This window comes from Mobula birostris, chromosome 29 (genome assembly GCF_030028105.1).
Source record: "Mobula birostris isolate sMobBir1 chromosome 29, sMobBir1.hap1, whole genome shotgun sequence".
Classification (NCBI taxonomy): domain Eukaryota; kingdom Metazoa; phylum Chordata; class Chondrichthyes; order Myliobatiformes; family Myliobatidae; genus Mobula; species Mobula birostris.
Genome location: NC_092398.1, coordinates 6,290,866 through 6,309,446, shown reverse-complemented (window position 1 = coordinate 6,309,446; position 18,581 = coordinate 6,290,866). Strand labels below are relative to the sequence as shown.

General features: G+C 45.2%; 1 long non-coding RNA gene across 2 annotated transcripts in view; it reads left to right on the top strand.

Moving 5' to 3' along the window:
* Positions 1-9,585: 9,585 nt before the first annotated feature.
* LOC140190000 (uncharacterized) overlaps positions 9,586-18,581 on the top strand; it is a 36,315-nt gene continuing 27,319 nt past the window's right edge. For both annotated transcript variants that reach the window (XR_011883522.1, XR_011883523.1), the window contains exons 1-2: positions 9,586-9,941; positions 10,811-10,908. This is a non-coding gene — a long non-coding RNA (uncharacterized lncRNA). The remainder of the gene's footprint in view (positions 9,942-10,810; positions 10,909-18,581) is intronic.

Here is an 18,581-nt window from a genome sequence, read left to right as displayed (position 1 = left end):
AGTCTCGGGATATGGGGTGGATTATTGGGCTGGATTTCTGATAGTGATCTATGGACTTGGATGTGCTTGCAAGGACAGATTCTGTGTCATTGCTCCAGTGTGCTAAGGTGATCCAAGTCTGAGGAACATGGAGGAAAAAGTTCAAAGGTCACAGCAAATATATTATCGAAGTACATACGATAACCGATGCATTTTCTTGTGGGCATACTCAACAAATCTATAGAATAATAACCATAATATAATCAGTGAAAGAGTGCCCAACTAGGATGTTCAAGCAGAGTGCAGAAGACAACAAAGTGTGCAAGTACCGCAAGAAAAATAAATAAATAAGTAAATAATACAGAGAACATGTGATGAAGAGTCCTTGAAAATTAGCCCATTGGTTGTGAGAGCATTTCAATGATGGAGCAAGTGAGGTTGAGTGAAGTTATCCCTTTTGATTCAACAGCCTGATGGTTGAGGGGTGGTAACTGCTCCTGAACCTGGTGGTGTGAGTCCTGAGGCTCTTGCACCTTCTTCCTGACGGCAGCAGTGAGAAGAGAGCACGTCCTGGGTGGTGGGGGCCCCTGATGATGGATGCTGCTTTCCTGCGACAGACAGTGTTTCATGTAGATGCCCTCAAAGGAGGGGATGGCTTTACCTGTGATAGATTGGACTGTATCCACTACTCTTTGAGGATTTTCTGTTCAAGGGCATCGGTTTTTCCATACCAGGCTGGCTTGCAGCCAGTCAATATACTCTCCACCACACATCTATAGAAGTTTGTCAAAGTTTTAGAAGTCTCCAAATCTCCACAAACTCCTGGGGAATTAGAGGTGCTACTGTGCTTTTTCATAATTGCATCTCCATGCTGGGGTCCACCTAAATAAAAGCATCGAGGAATTTAAAGTCGCTGAGCCTCTCCACACTGCATGAGTTTTGTGCTAACTTGCAGAAGAAGTTTGGGTGACCTCTCTGCTGAACCAGAGGGCAGCAGATCATGAGATCAGTGCCACCAGTCTGGAATCGTAGGAAGCTGGAAGTGGCTGCGATCTTGACATGGGCTGTACATTTATTCCTCGGAGATGACAGGAAGTTACTGATCTCAATGCAGCCAAAGGAAGAAGTTCGAATGTTGACCTTTTGAACGACAGATTTCAGGGGTAATGGGCTTCGTGGGAGTTGGTTGTATTCCGTCTAAATCCAAACTCATTTATCTAAGGGTGACTTGATACTGAAGTGATTTTTTCATGTTTCATTGCTGGTGAGACCATTTGAGCAAATTGTACATCAGAAACAAGTTTCTAGTATTAATGAAATTTCTACCAGAAATGGTGTTGAAAATAAAGATTGGCTTTATTTGTCACGTATACATCAAAAACATCGAAACATACAGTGAAATGCATCATTTTGCATGAATGACCAACACAGTCTGAGGACACACTTCTGGTGCCAACATTGCACGCCCACAACTTACTAACCCTAACCCATACATCTTTGGAAAGTGGAATGAAACCAGAGTACCTGGAGGAAACTGACATTGAAATGGGTCGAACATCCATAGTTCGAAGTTCATAGTAAACTTATTATCCACAGTAGGTGCTCTATGTGTCACTATACACTACTCTGAGATTCATTTTTGTGCGAACATTCACAATAGAACAAAGAAATACAGTAGAATCAATGAAAAAATACATGCAAAAACTGACAAGCAACAATGCACACAAGAAGACAATCTTTGAAAATACAACAACCAACCAAACAAACAAATAGATGGATAAATACGGCGGGAGGAGAGTGAGCAGCGCACCGCGTGTGCGCAGCCCTCCGGTGAAAAATGATATCGTATCCGTTAAATAGGGGCCGTGGACAATTCTGATTTGATGGAGACAGACGTGAAAGCACAAAGGAATATCTGGAGAAATTTCTGAAACGCCAGTTTGCTGCTGTTGTTACTGCGCAGTCGGGAATCTTCTGGAGGGAAGGCCTCAAAATCCCCGGTTTTGTCTGCTGGTTGGCGACCGAGATTGAGGTCCCGAATCGTTTGGACAGAGGTGGCGCTCAGTACTCGGGTCGGAGAGCTGATCGGAGTCTCGAAGTTTTCGGGTGACTCAGAGTCGGACTGTGGTCGGGCATGGCAGGGAGAGTTTTTCTTCCTTCTCCTGTCTGCGTGAGATGTGGGACATTTGAGAGACTTTGAACTTTTTACTGTGCTCATGGACTTCTTCATCAAGTTATGGTATTGTTGCACTGTTGTAACTATATGTTATAATAATGTGGTTTTGTCAGTTTTTTCAATCTTGGTCTGTCCTGTGTTTTGTGATATCACACCGGAGGAAATATTGTATCATTTCTTAATGCATGCATTACTAAATGACAATAAAAGAGGACTGCGTGTCTTCATAATCTAAAAAAGAAATGCGGCAAATGAGTTGTAGGGTCCTTGAGCATGAATCCATTGGTTGGGGGATCAGTTTAGAGCTATGGTGAGTGAAGTTAACTATGCTGATTCAGGAGCCTGATGGATGAAGTTCTTGAACCTGGTGGTGTGAGCCAGAGGCTCCTGTACCTCCTTCCCAATGGCAGAACTGAGGGGAGAGCATGGCCTGGATGGAGGGTGTCCTTGATGATAGATTCTGCTTTCTTGTGCCCGTGCTCCCTGTTGATGTGCTCAATGGTGGGGAGGCCTTTACCCACGACGGACTGGGCAGCATCCATACTTTTCATAGGGGGCTTGGTGTTTCTGTAGCAAACCATGACACCACCAGTCAGGATACTTTCCGCTGAGCTTGTCAAAGTTATAGATGAGAAAAGTCCATGCAGACAGCAGCAGGACTTGAGCTCCAATCAATCACTGGCAGTGTAAAACACTGGGCTAACTGCTATGCTACCATGCCACACTGAATTTCCCCCTAGAATCCAAGAGTCCCAGAGGTTGGTGCCACATGGCTTTACTCCAAGCTAGGCCTGTTTTCAAATATACAGCCTCTTCCTTTTTCCAAAGCTGGACCAAGGAATTCCGAGGCAAGGAATTCTGAGATGCATCTGTCCCTCAGTACTGGACTGGAGTGGGATCTGGACCCAGACCGAGCCAGGAGAGTAACTTGCGGAGCCACCATTTATACCAGGAGTTGAAGGGAGATTGAGTTGTAATTCTAAGACCACAAGACAGAGGAGTAGAACTACGCCATTCGGCCCATCAAATCAGCTTCACCATTCCATCATAGCTAATTTATTATCCCTTTCAACCCATTCTCCTGCCTTCTACTTATAATCTTTGACCCCCTGGCTAATCAAGAACCTATCTACCTCTGTTCTAAATAAACCCAATGACTTGGCCTCCACAGCAGTCTGTGGCAATGGATTCCACAGATTCACCACCCTCTGGTGAGAAAGCATTACACTGGCAGCTCTCCCGGTGGTATAGTAGGAACAAGGAATCTGATTTGTAGGGAATGGTGGCAGAATTCCCAAAATCTTTTTCAAGTCAATGACCTCATCTCTGATCTGGGATTGTGTTAATGCCTTGTTGTTTTTTGGGCACTCAGAGCCTGGGAACTGTCCAAACCAGATGCTGAAGCAGGTGATGCTCTCATGCAAAGCCAGAATATAATTGCTGATAAACTATCTGTGCAAAGCATTACAGCTGGGCTTATAATCGTCCTCACCCAACAACCTACAACGTACCACCGGATAACCCGAAATTCTAATCCTTTCTAAATTTAAGACTACAAGACCATAAGATATAGGAGCATATATAGGCCATTTGGCCCGTCGAATCTGCACTCCCATTTCATCATGCTGATCCATTTTCCCTCTCAGCCCCAATCCCTTGCCTTCTCCCTCATCCCTTCATGCCCTGACTAAGCAAGAACCTGTCAAACCCTTCCTTAGATATACACAATGACTTGGCCTCCACAGCTGCCCTGTGGCAACAAATTCCACAGATTCACCACTCGCCGGCTAAAGAAATTCCTCCTCATCTCCGTTTGAAGTGGACGTCCCTCTTGTAACTCTTCCTGCCTGGAGGAACTCAGCCAGCATCTATGGGGAGAAATGAAGTGTTAACATTTTAGGCTGAGGCTGTTGATCAGGACTGGAAAGCAAGGGGGCAGAAGCTAGAATAAGAAATCGAGGGGAGGGGAAGGAGGTGATAGATGAGACTAGGTGAGGGGGAGGGGGTGAAGTAAGAAGCTGGGAGATGATAGATGGAAGAAGTAAAGGGCTGAGGAAGAAGGATTCTGATAGGAGAGGAGAGTGGAGCATGCAAAAATGGGAAGGAGGTACGGAAACAGAGGGAAGAGATGTGCCAGTGAGAAGAAGAGAAGGGGCGAGAGGGCAACCAGAATGAGGAATGGAAAAAGTGATGGGGGGGAGGGGGGGGAAATACCTTCTTCCTTTCCGGACCTGATGAATGGTCATGAACGTTCGAGATTCTGCAGCTTGAAACAGCACACGCTAAATGCCGGAGGGACACAGCAGGTCAGGCAGCATCTACAGAGGGGAACGATCAGTCAACATCCTGGGCCAAGGCCTTTCATCAGGACTAGACAGGAAGTGGGGCAGAAGGCAGAATAAGAAGTTAGGGAGGAACGTGGGGAATACAAGCTGACAGGTGATAGGTGAGACCAGGTGAGGTGGAAGGTGGGTAAACAGAGTAGAAGCTGGAAGGTGATAAAATGGAAGAGGTAAATAGCTGAGGAAGAGAGTTCAAAGTTCAAAATTCAAAGTACATTTATATTAAAGTGTGTACACCGTATACAACCTTGAGATCAGTTTCCTCACTGATCACCACAAAACAAAGAAACCCAATAGAACTCATTAAAAACGACCATCAAACACTCAATGTGCAGAAAATAAAACAAATTATGCAAATAAAACATTCAGAACTGTGAAGTTCACAAAATGCACCCTTGAGTGCTCGGGTGGGGAGGGGGCGCAGATGCTCTTTTTGTTGGGGGGGTCGTTGCTCTGTTGCTGCTTATGCATGGGTGGGGCAGCTGGGGGGGACTTTGGGGTTCTAAAATTTAACTGTCATTCATTCTTTGGGGCACTCCTCTGTTTTCGTGGATGTTTGTGAAGAAGAAGAATTTCAGGATATAAATTGTGTACATTTCTCTGACATTAAATGTGCCTTTGAAACCTTTGAAAGTGAGTCCACAGCCATGAAGCCAGTCATCACTGTAGCCGATTCAGGAGTCAGTTAGTTACAGGCCACAGCCTTCGTTCAGCGCAGAAACGAGTAAACCTCGCAGAATAGTAAGCTGGTGTGGCCCATCCCTCACCTCTGGCCCCGACACCCTGACCTTTTCAATCTGGCCCAGTGCTGAAATCATCCTAACCTCGGTCGTTCTTTGCTCTTGGAACTAGGCCCAGCCAATTCGATATGATCTCGAGTCCAGGCCCTGCTGCCTGGATTGGGCCTGTACCCAAACTTTCCAGTTTGGCCCAACGTCTAAATCGATCAAACCACGGATCTTCCCCCACTTCCTGGACTTTGCCTCACCTCCACTTGCCTGGGCTCAGTTCTGCTGTACCAGATCATCAAATCATCTGGTAGTCCACTCCATCAAAGAATCTAATAGGAGAACGGACTTCCTGTCTCAGCTGAGGTAGCTTGACAGGGAAGCAGAACTGGCACTTCCCAGACTCCCTGGGCGACTCAGTGGTGAAGTGGTCAGTACTGCTGCCTCCCAGCTTAGGGACCCAGGTTCGATCCTGACTCCTACCACTGTCGGTAATGAGTTTTCATGTTCTCCTTGTGACTGCCTGGGTCTCCTTCGGGTGCTCCAGTTTCCTCCAGCCACCCAAAGACTTGCCGGGGGTTAATTGGGTGCTGTAAGTAACCTCTGGTGCGGACGGATGACAGGGGAATTAATAAGGGCAATTGGGATGCAGCGAAATAAGAGGAGAAATGGAACTGATAGGATTGTTCTGAGAACAAGGATTTAAATTTAGATTTAGGCTCCTTTAATATCTGAGAATGTATACAATATACAACCTGAAATTCTTATTCTTCACAAACATCCACAAAACAAGAGACTCCATAGAATGAATGATAGATCAAATTCCCAAACCCCCCTTTCCCCCCACCCTCTGCACAAGCAGCAGCAAAAGCATTGACCCTCCCCTCCCATCCTCACTCGTGCCAGCAAAAGCACCGATCCCAACCGCACCACCCCACACCCTCCCACCATGCAAGCCACAGCAAGGGCCCCCAAAGAGACCCTGATCCAGAGTCCATCAGAACTACAGTCCACAACCCAGCATTTTGGTATCTCAGACAGGCTCTCGCTCTCCAGTGAGGGAGAGAGATTGCTCCTGCCACAACGAGAGCAGTCTTCTGCATGGATACACTCGATGGGCTGAACAGCCTCTTGTGTTATGAGAAGCTGCGAAGTTCCCTTTGATATATTGAGGAGAGCTAGCTCACAGTCATGTTGTAGATTAGTTAACTCCTAGTCATCTGTCCTCCTCATTGTTGCTACTGAGTGCCAAACATCTGCTTCAGAGCTGATATTGACCACTTTAATTCCTTCCTTGTGTTCGAGGATGAGGTTAGGGCACAAACATGTGACACGGTCAAAGAAGTTCAAAAATTCAGAGATTCATTTATTATCAAAGTATAGCTCTGCAGTATACAACTCTGAGATTCATCTTCTTCAGATAGCCATGAAACAAAGAAAAACTGTGGAAGTCAGTTCAAAGAGGAACAACAAACACCCCCCTCCCTGCACAAAAAAAGAACGGCAATATGATCATCAACCCTTCAAACACCCACCCCCCCAGCACAAAAATGCAACAAGAACATTGGCCCCCAAATCCCCCTCCCCTGCATGAAGCGCAACAAGAGCATTGGCCCCCAAATCCCCCTCTCAAGTAGGCAATACAACAAGGATATCGATCCCCAAAACAAACCCCCCAGACAAGAACAATGAAAAAGAACAGGCGGAAAACACAGAATGTAAAAACCATAAAGACTAGACAAAATCCATTGTCTATCATCGAAATCCTTAAAGACAGAACATCGGTAACGCCCGCCAACACCATCGAAAGAGAAAGACACGCAGAGGCCTACCCGCTGGGCACGGTGATAGGCCACACAGGCCGCTACTCCTTCCCCAGGTCAGTGAACAGAAGGCAGATGGTTGGTGCTCGCCTTCTGCACTCGCCTGGATGTTTCAAACTTCCTCATTACTATAATCAGCGAATAACGGACGAGTTTAGATATGGCAAGTTAATCCCTGAGACACTTGTGTGCTTTGAATAGGAAAATGGAAAATAAATATTTCTTATTTAATTCAATTTAATATTATAAGCACTCAGTGGCCACTTTATTAGGTATACCTGTGCACCTGCTCATTAATGCAAATGTATAATCAGCCAATCGAGTGACAGCAACTCAGTGTATAAAAGCATGCAGACATGGTCAAGAGGTTCAGTTGTCGTTCTGATCAAACACCAAGATGGGGGAGGAAATGTAATCTAAGTGACTTTGACCATGGAATGATCGTTGGTGCCAGACAGGGTGGTTTGAAACTGCTGATCTCCTGGGATTTTCACGTACAACAGTCTCTAGAGTTTATGGAGAATGGTGTGAAAAACAAAAACGAAAATCCCCAGTGAGAGGCAGCTTTGTGGGTGAAAATGGCTTGTTAACGAGAGAGGTCAGAGGGGAATGTTTAGGCTCGTTGATGCTGACAGGAAGGCGACAGCAAATCGAATAACCACTCGTAACAACAGTGGTGCACCTCTCAAAATCCAACTCTAGGACCTTGTCACGAGAGGTGGAAATGGGTAAGGCCGGACAACAGGGCTCTGGTGTAGCTGTACGGGCCAATCCCCTGTGCAGTGAATACAATGGGTTACAGAAACGTTGATGATCTCTGACCGTACCATCGACTTTGTGAGAAGAGGCTCATAATCAACTGAGCACATGACACAGCACAGGGAAAGTCATCAGGGCCCCACACAGCCGACGACTGTTTTGCCAAAATGGAATCCCCAAAGAAAGAGGAAAAGGGGACGTCCAAAGATCGCACAGAAGAGAGACATTGAGGCCGGAATTAGTTGATGGGGACACTCGCGGTCCATCCTCGAGAAACTGGCTCAGAACAGAGGACAACAGAAACGGGAGGTCATCGATGGCCTTTGCTCCACTGGGAGGAGGAGGAGAAGATGGCAGCGCGACGCAGCGCGCACGGCCTCTCTGGTGAATGATATCTGTAATCTGTCAAGTAGGGGACTGTGCACAATTCTGATTTGATGGAGATGGACGTGAGAGTACAGAGGAACATCTGGAGAAACTTCTGAAATGTCCGCTTCGCTGCCGCTGCTACTGTGCGATAACCAGAATCTCTGGAGCAGAAAGCTGGGGCGAGGTTGAAGGCGCTCAGCAGAGGATAGCGCTCGGGAGGTGGCATCGGAGAGGCTGGTCGGAGGCTCGAGGTTTTCGGACGGACGGACTCAGTGTTGGCTGTTGTTGGGTGCTTCCAATGCACCGGCAGTTGTCGGTGGGAGTTTCTCCCTTTTGCCACCTGCTATCGGGGACTCGGGAGTCGATCGGGACTTGAGACTTTTTTTTTTACCGTGCCCATGGTCTGTTCTTTATCAAATTATGGTATTACTTTGCACTGCTGTAACTATATATTATAATTATGTGGTTCTGTCAATGTTAGTCTTTGGTTTGTCCTGTTTTTCTGTGATATCATGCTGGAGGAACATTGTATCATTTCTTAATGCATGTATGCATTTCTAAATGACAATAAAAGAGGACTGAGTGTTCTCATAATCTAAAAATCTAAAAAAAAGAAGACAACAGTGGCGTGCAGAAGAGCATCTCTCAATGCACAACACCTCTAGTCACAAACAAGAGAAAATCTGCAGACGCTGAGAATCCAGGCAACACACACACAATGCTGGAGGAGTCCAGCAGACCAGGCAGCGTCTATGGAAAAGAGTACAGTCAGAATTTTCGGGCAGGATCTGATGCAGGGTCTCAGATTGTTGACTGGACTGTTTTCCACAGATGCTGCCTGGCCTGCTGAGTTCCTCCAGCGTTTTGTGTGTTGTTTGAAACTTGAAGTGAATGAACTACAACAGCATAAGATCACAAACATGCACCCAGTGACCATTTTATCGGGTACAGGATGTACCGAATAGAGTGCCACGGAATGCTTTTTTCATATTGTAACTTAAAGTTTCTGAATTATGTATTGCAATGTGCTGCTGCCTGAATTTGGCAAGCAGCTTTAGAACCCATGGTACTAAGGGCTGAAAGCTTAACAAACTTCAGCGCCCAAAAAAAAGACATGCTAACAATCTAACCAGGGCAGGATATTGGATGCCATCATTAGCTATGAATAGTTATGAACTGTTAAGGGCCAATGGATTAATTGACACATGAAGGGTTACCGTACTTGAGGAAATGTACATTTTGCACAGAGAAAAAAGGAACTGCTATTTCAGTTACAGTCTGTTCAGTTACTTATTATAAGTCTGTTAGGACATTGTGTACTGTTTTGTCAGGTGGCAAGATAGCATGTGTGGACTGCTGGGATTATACATAAACTTGGATTAGGGTGCCTGAGGCGAAAAATCATTTTGTTCTGCCAATGATGTCTGCACAAAAGCATACATTTGAATTATTTAACTGAGGCAATAGAGTCAGTCTTTTTAAAAGGACATCATTTAATACTTTCCTATATTTGGGCAGTAAAATAATTCCGGGTATTCAACTACCTGACGCATATTTGCCATCGAGGACATCTTCAAAAAATGATGCCTCAAAAAGGCAGCAGCCATCACTAAGGTCCCTCACCATCCAGGACACGACCTCGTCTCATTACTACCATCAGGGAGGACATACAGGAGCCTGAAGACCCCTCGTCTCATTACTACCATCAGGGAGGATGTACAGGAGCCTGAAGACCCCTCTTCTCATTACTACCATCAGGGATGAGGTACAGGAGATTCACACTCAGCAATTCAGAAGCAGCTCTTTCCCTACACCATCAGCGCTTGTTTTTGCTTTCTCATTTAACGTTTAAAAATATATTTCTTATTATAATATATACTGTATTTTATGTATTTGTACTGTACAAATGCTGTAAAACAACTAACCACATGAGATATAAGACAATAAGATCATAAGATATTGCAACAGAATTAGGACATGTGGCTAATTGTGTTTCTGCAATGAATTCCACAGATTCACCACTCTCTGGCTAAAGAAATTCCTCCTCATCTCCATTCCAAAAGGATGCCCCTCTGTTCTGAGGCTGTGTCCTCTGGTCTTGGACTCCCCTACGAGAGTAAACATCATCTCTACATCCACTCTATCGAAACCTTTCAATATTTAGTAGGTTTCAATGAGGTCACCCCTCATTCTTCTGAATTCAGTGAGTAGAGGCCCAGAGCCATCAAATCAGATGCCTTTCAATCCTTGAATCATTCTCATGAACCCTCCTCTGAACCCCCCTCCCCCCAATGTCAGCCCATCCTTTCTTAGGTAATGGGCCCAAAATTGCTCACAATACTCCAAGTGAGACCCTACCACTTACAAAGACTCAGCATTACATCCTTGCTTTTATAATGAAAATCCGTGAACTTACTTCTAAAAAGCAAAAAGCCTCCATTACCTCTTCGTGAAAACTACCTCACTACCTTTGCCCTCTTTTCTGGCATTTCTGATTTAATTTTTTAATATCTATTTCTTGGGAGAGGACTACGTCTCTGAGAATGGGATTGTTTGGCTGGAGGGCTGGCATGGAGACAATGGGTAGAATGGCAAGCTTCTGTTTTGGAGTAACTAAGTATGTTATGCTTTCAGTTGTTGCAATGAGGAAACTGGAGGAGCGATGGGATGGGAGAGAACTTCGCAGTGAAGTCACACTGGTGTGTAGGCTGATGATTGCAATGGAATGAGAGGTAAAGTTAGAAATCTTTCACTTTATAGTATATCTTCATGAGTAGGGGGTAGTTTTCGACATGACAACAGATCAGAAGAATTTGGAGCAGGTGTAGACCCTTTGAGATCAGTCATTCATCAAAACTACAGCTGATGTTCAACCTTACTTCTCTTTCTCTGCTCTACCTCCACACCTCTCGGAACAGAAAGGGGCAAAAATTCTTGCTCCAAATTCACAGTTTCTGGAGGAGTTTCCTTGATATCCTAAATTTGAAATGACCGCTGAGGATGTCTTCAAGAGATGGTGCCTCAGGAAGGCAACATTCATCACTCAGGACCCTCACCATAAATCAGAGTTAGGTTTAATATCTCCAACATACGTCGTGAGATTTGTTGACTTTGCAGCAGCGGTACATTGCAACACTGTAGAAAGAATTCTCCTAGGGTGCATCACAACCTGGTATGGAAGTTGTCTTGTCCAGGACCGGAAGAAGCTGTAGAAGATCGTGAACATCACACAAACCAATCTTCCGTCCTTGGACTCACTTTACACCGCACGCTGTCGGAGCAGTGCTGCCAGGATAATCAAGGACACGACCCACCCAGCCAACACATTTTTTGTCCCTCTTCCCTCCAGGAGAAGGCTCAGGAGCCTGAAGACTCATACGGCCAGATTTGGAAACAGCTTCCTTCCAATTGTGATAAGACTGCTGAACGGATCCTGACCCGGATCTGGGCCGTACCCTCCAAATAGCCTGACTTGCCTCTCGGTTTTTTTGCACTAACTTACTTTCCCTTTTCTATTTTCTATTTATGACTTATAATTTAAATTTTTAATATTTACTATCGATTTGTACTCCAGGGAGCGCGAAGCGCAGAATCAAATATCACTGTGATGATTGTACTTTCTAGTATCAATTGTCTAGCGACAATAAAGTATAACGTATACATGATAAATATAGAAAAGAAACCGAATTATAGTAAGATATATAAATAGTTAAATTAAATAAGTACTGCAAAAATAGAAATAAAGAAAATAGTGAGGTAGTGTTTATGGTTTCAATGTCCATTCAGAAATCGGATGGCAGAGGGGAAGAAACTGTTTCTGAATCGTTGAGTGTGTGCCTTCAGGCTCCTGTCCCTCCTTCCTGATGGTAGCAATGAGAAAAGGGCATGTCCTGGGTAGTGGGGTCCTTAATGATGGATGCCGCCTTATTGAGGCATCGCTCCTTGAAGATGTCCTGGATACTACGGAGGCAAGTGCCCATGACTAAGTTTGCAACTCAATGCAGCTTATTCCGATCTTGTGCAGCAGCCCCTAGCAACCCCCCGCCCCCCCCCCCCGCATACCAGATGGTGATGCATCCAGTTAGAATGCTCTCCATGGTACATCTGTAGAGATTTGTGAGTGCCTTTGGTGACATACCAAATCTTCCCAAACTGCACATGTTCTCTTGTCATTATTACCATCAGGGAGGACCTCCAAGAGGGCCACAACCTTGTCGTAGTTTAGAAGCTTGCATGCCCTCAAAACCCAGCGAGCAATGTTGGCAGGAGTCAGGGCTTTATGCATTGGCTCTTGGTAGGGTCAACCATGTCAATTAGGTCAAAGGGTAAAGGCCAGACTGAGAGTGAACTACCAGTCCTCCGGCTTTGTGGGTTCAGCTTAGGGTTGATAACTCTGACTGGTAAAACTAAATTGTTACGGAAACAGCGGTACATCTGGACGCGACTGTATTCCTGAGTCTCCACCGGGGTTGCATGGCTGACAGTGAAAGCCGAGAAGATGCTACTGAGACGATGAAGGAAGCACTGAACACCACCAGTGATGGAGGACCTTCATTGCTGCCCTAAACACCAGTGGCATAACAGACTTTTAAGTAATCAGGGAGGATGTACAGGAGCCTGAAGACTCTCACTCGACGATTCAGGAATAGCTTCTTCTCCACTGCCATCAGATTTCTGAATGGACATTGAACCTGTGACCACAGCTTTGTTGTTTGTTTTTGTAATTTATAGTATTTTTATGTCTTTACGCTGTATTACTGCCACAAAGCAACAAATTTCCCAACAACACACATCAAAGTTGCTGGTGAACGCAGCAGGCCAGGCAGCATCTCTAGGAAGAGGTGCAGTCGACGTTTCAGGCCGAGACCCTTCGTCAGGACGATGTGTGTTGCTTGAATTTCCAGCATCTGCAGAATTCCTGTTGTTTGCGTTTAAATTTCCCATCATATCAGTCCGTCATAACTCTAATCCTGACTTTGAATGAAATCAGTGAGGAAGTGATCACAGCTCCTAACGTAGCAAATCCCAAAGATTCAGCATTCCTTTCACTTATTTATTAATCTAGTTATTTAGATTTATTTATTTACTTATTTATTACTGCGTGGAATTGGCCCCTCTGGCCCTTTGATCTGCACTGCCCAGCAATCTCTCAGTTAACCCTAGTTTAACCACAGGACAATTTACAATGACCGCTCCTCTTATCAACTGGGACATCTTTGGACTTTGGGAGGAAACTTGAGCACCCGGAGGAAACCCACGCGGTCACAGGGAGAATGTACGGACAGCAGCGGGAACTGAACCTGGGTCACCGGTGCTCACTCACGGCTAATCACTACGCCACCGTGCCCGCCCCATAGAATTATTCGTCCTCTAAGCGAATAAGTTTCTTCCATCTCAGTACAAAATGACCCCAGGACTGGACGTGAGGAGGGAGCTGACCCAGGATTTCAAGTCAAAACGTTGAGACTTCCTCTCCCCTCCGAGAGATTCAGATTCATTAATTTCTCGCGTCTGCTTTGAAGCATCCAGAGAGATGCGCTGTTTGCTTTAACAGCCAACACCAAGCTAGGGATGTGCCGAGGCAGACTCAAAAAGCGTCACCACACAATCAGGCTCCAACGTTAGCATGCCCACAGCGCTCGACAGAGCAACACAGAACACAGCACACAACAAAACGACAACAGCACAACAAAGCAACACACACAAAGTGCTGGAGGAACTACGCTGCTACTCTCAGTCTGCAGTAGAGACCCATATCAGAATTGATTCACTCACATACGTCATGACATGTGTTTTTTTTTGCAGCTGTACAGTGCAATACATAAAATTACTACAGTACTGTGTAAAAGTCTTAGGCTGACTGGTTAATTATATATAATTTTAAACATACCTGCCCCTCCAGCTTCCTCAGGTAGATCGTTTCACACACCCATTGTCTTCTATGTGCAAAGGTTTTGCCTCAGGTTCCTTTCAAATCTGTCCCCTATCACCTTCCATTCATGTCTTCTCGCTTTAGATTTCCCCCACCTTGGGAAAAATACTGGAGCAATCCAAGATGCTGGAAATCTGGAGCGACACAAAGCACGCTGGAGGAACTCAGCAGGTCGGGTCGCATCCACGAAGGGTAATTAATCTGCCAGTGCTCCAGGCCAAGACCCATCATCAGGTCTGACGTTTCGGGTCGAAAGCCAAGTCCTGATGAGAGGTTTTGGCTCGAAAAGTCAACTGCTTACTTCCCTTCATAGACGCTGCCTAACCTGCTGTGCTCTTCCAGCGGTTTTTGTGTGTTAGGACATAGAACTTCGAGCTGTATAGCACCGTACAGCCCCTTCAGCTCAGGATGCTGTGCCAACCTACCCCACTATCAAACTAACTCTTCCCCCCCACCCCCCACACTGCTCATAATCTCCCATTTTTCTTACACCCCTGTGCCTATCTAAAAGTCGATTAAATGTCCTTATTGAATCAGATTCTATTTCTATCACCACCCTAGCAGAGCGTTCCAGGCACCCACTGTCATGTAGTTAATATTTCAATAATATATGAGTAATCTTATATATATATATATATATATATATATGTGTTGATTAAGCATTCATGTTCATTGAAATAAACACAGGTAATATGTAAAAATATGTTACTTGCATACATCATGATGCTACCACAGATACGTGTGCTCCTCACCGAAAGTAAACCCCAAGTCACACCCTTATTTCGGACTTCCCGCGTCTTCCCTTGTAATAGTTTAACGTTTTGAAATTACAAAACCGGACACCCATCAATTTCTGCGTAAAAATCCTGCTTTTGACGCCTCCCCTAAACTTTCCTCCGTTCACCTTAAACAGGGTCCTCTGGCATTGACCATTGCAACCTTGATAAAGCCACACACACAAAATGCTGGAGGAACTCAGCAAGCCAGGCAGCCTCTATGGAAAGGAGTGCAGTCGACGTTTCGGGCCGAGACCCTTCGGCTGGATAAAACTGTGCTGGCTGTCTACTCGACATATGCCTCCTTCAAGTCCTCCCTGATCCTCCTTCATTTCAAGGAAAAAGGTCCAAGCTCACTCAAGCCTTCCTCATAGGACATTCCAACATCTCCTGCAGCCACTTCAGCTCTCTGGATCTCCTTCATCCATTAGCATGCTCCTTCGAATCTCAATCTGTTGAGATTAACCGCTCCATATTGATACCTCTGCTTTCAGATGCCTGGGGCCCCAAGTTCTGATTTACCCACCGTATACTTCTCCCCAGCTCTGCTCTCTGCCCCCACCCCTTTTAAAATGATCAGAGGCAGAATTATCACCAACGTAGGCCTTGATAGATGATTTTTCTGGGCTTCCACTCTCCAGAATTCAGAAGAATGAGGAAAAACCTTACTGAAACCTATCAAATATTGAAAGAGCTTGATAGAGTGGATGTGGAGAGGATGGCTCTGGCCTCTGCTCTCTGGAATTTGGAAGAATGAGGGGTAACCTCATTGAAACCCATCAAATGTTGAAAGGCCTTGATGGAGTGGATGTTGAGAGGATGTTTCATATAGTGGGGGAGTTAAAGATCAGAGGATACGGCCTCAGAATAGAGCGGCGTCCTTTTAGACTGGAGATGAGGAAGAATTTCTTCAGCCAGAGAGTGGTGAACCTGTGAAAATCATTGCCATAGGTGGCTGTAGGGTCAATTCTCTCGGTATATTTAAGGCAGAGGTTGATAGATTTTTGATTAGTCAGAGCGTAAAGGGATACGGGGAGATGGGAGAAGTTTAGGGCTGAGAGGGAAAATGGATCAGCCATGATGAAAAGGTGGAGCAGACTTGTTGGGCTAAATGGCCTAATTCTGCTCCCATGTCTTATGGTCTTATGGTCTAATAAGTGGATTCATTATCCATTCAGAAATCTGATGGCCGAGGGGAAGAAACTGTTCCTAAAACATTGATTTTGTCTTTAGGCTCCTTTACTTTCTCTCTGAGGGTTGCAATGAAGAGAGGGCATGTCCTGGGCGATGGGGGTCCTTAATGTTGTAATTGTATCTATCTCAACCATTCCTCTGGCAGTTCCTTCCACATAACCACCACCCTCGATGTGAAAAACCTCCCCCCATCCCCGTGTTTTCTTTTAAATCTTTCCCCTTTCACCTTAAGCCTATGTCCTCTATTGTTAGACCTCTCTATTTTACGATAAAGACTGTGACCACTCACAGTGTTTATTCTGCTCATGAATTTATAAACTTCTATAAGGTCACTTCCCAGCCCTCCTGGCTGCAGGGAATACAGAACCAGTTTATCCAGTCTCTCCTCGACTGGCCTGTCAAAAACAACAATCAATAATTGAAATGTGCAAGGTGACTGCATTCCGGCTTTCTACCGTTTACTTTCTGCTCTTTAACCCTCTCGAACTTCCTACTTGGTTCATTTTGAGAGGGCACCCTTGTTATGAAACGCCAGGATATCGGATCATCCACTTTCTGTTACAGAAGAGTACAGACAGAAACAGGCCATTTGGCCCACAATGTTGTGCTGAACCAACTAAAAAGCAAATCGAAAGTGCCCAAGCTCTAATCCCTCCTCCCTACACCATGTCCATATCCCTCCACCTTCCTTACATCCATGTGCCTATCCAAACGTCTCTTAAAAGCCTCTAATGTATCTGCCTCTACCACCAGACCAGGTAGCACATTGCAGCCATCCATCACTCTCTGAGTAAAAAACTTACCCCTCACATCCCCATTGAAAGATCTTCAATGCCTGCCCTCTGGTATTAGACATTTCAACCTTGAGAAACAGATACTCTCTGTCCACTCTATCTATGCCTCTCATAATTTTACAAACCTCTATCAGATCTCCCCTCAGCCACCAGTGCTCCAAGTTTGTCCAGCCTCTCGTGATAGCACATGCCCTCTAACATCCAGGCAGCATCCTGGTAAACCTCTTCTGCACCCTCTCCAAAACCTCAACATCCTTCCTATAGTGGGACGACCAGAACTGTATGTAATACTCTAGATGTGGCCTAACCAGTTTTATAAATTTGCAACATAACCTCTTGAGTTTTGAACTCAATGCCCCGACTAAGAAAAGCAAACGTTCTATAAGACTTCTTAACCACCGAATCAACCTGTGTAGCCACATTCAAGGAGTTATGAACTTGGATCCCAAGATCTCTCTGCTCAGCAACACAGCTAAGGATCTTGCCCAATGTACTGTCTCCTTGCATTTGCCCTATCAAGGTGCAACACCTCATATTTATCTGGGTTAAACTCCATTTGCCATTTCTCTGCCCATATCTGCAACTGATCTATATTGTGCTGTATTCTTTGCCAGTTTTCTACATTATCCACAACTCTACCAAAACTTGGTATCATCCTCAAATGTACTAACCTACCCATCTATTTTCTCATCCACGTCATTTATATACATCACAAACAGCAAAGGTTCTAGTACGGATCCCTGCGGAACACCATTAATTACAGACCCCCAGTTTGAAAAAGTCTCTTCAACTACTACCCTCTGTCTTCTGTACGCAAGCCGGCTCTGAATCAAAGCAGCCAATTTGATGTGGACCCGATGCACCTCAATCCCTCCCATGAGGGATTTGGTGAAAAGCCTCACTAAAATCCATGTAGACAACATCCACTACCCTACCCTCATCAATCTCTCTCGTCGCCTTGTCGAAAAACTCAATCAGATTGGTAAGACATGACCTGCCCTGCACAAAGTCATGCTGGCTCACCCTAATTAGGCCATGGATTTCCAAATGCTCACATAATCTATCCCTAAATTTTTTCTCCAGCAATTTCCATGCAACTGATGTGAGACTCACCAGTCTACAGTTCCCAGGATTCTCCCTTGTACTTCTCTTAAATAGAGGTAAAACATTAGTCACTCATCAGTCCTCTGGGACCTCACCTGTGCTAAAGAGAACATGAAGATACTGTCCAAGGCCCCAGCAATCTCATCTCTTGCCACATGCAATAACCCAGGGTAAATCCCATCAGGCCCTGGGGACTTATCCACCTTATTACTCATTTCCTCCTCCTTGACCTCTAAATGCCCTAACGTACTTATACACTCAGCTCTGATCTCCTGGTTCCCCGTGTCCTTTTCCTTGTTCCTTTGCTAAACTGGCCATGTTAAATACTTTTCTAAAAATTATATTTTATTTTCAGATTCAGCATGGTATTAGGCCCTCCCAGCCTGCACTGCGCAATTACACGCATGTGACCAATTAACCACAACACTGACCTGCACATCTTTGGAGCAATTGAAGGAAACTCACGTGGTAGTGGGAGAACATACAAACATCTTAGACAGTGGCAGAATTGAACCTGCGTGGTTGGTGCTGTAGTAGCATTAAGCTAACCACTACGCATGGTAACAGGCCCTTCTGGCTCAACGAGCCTGCGCCAACCAATTACA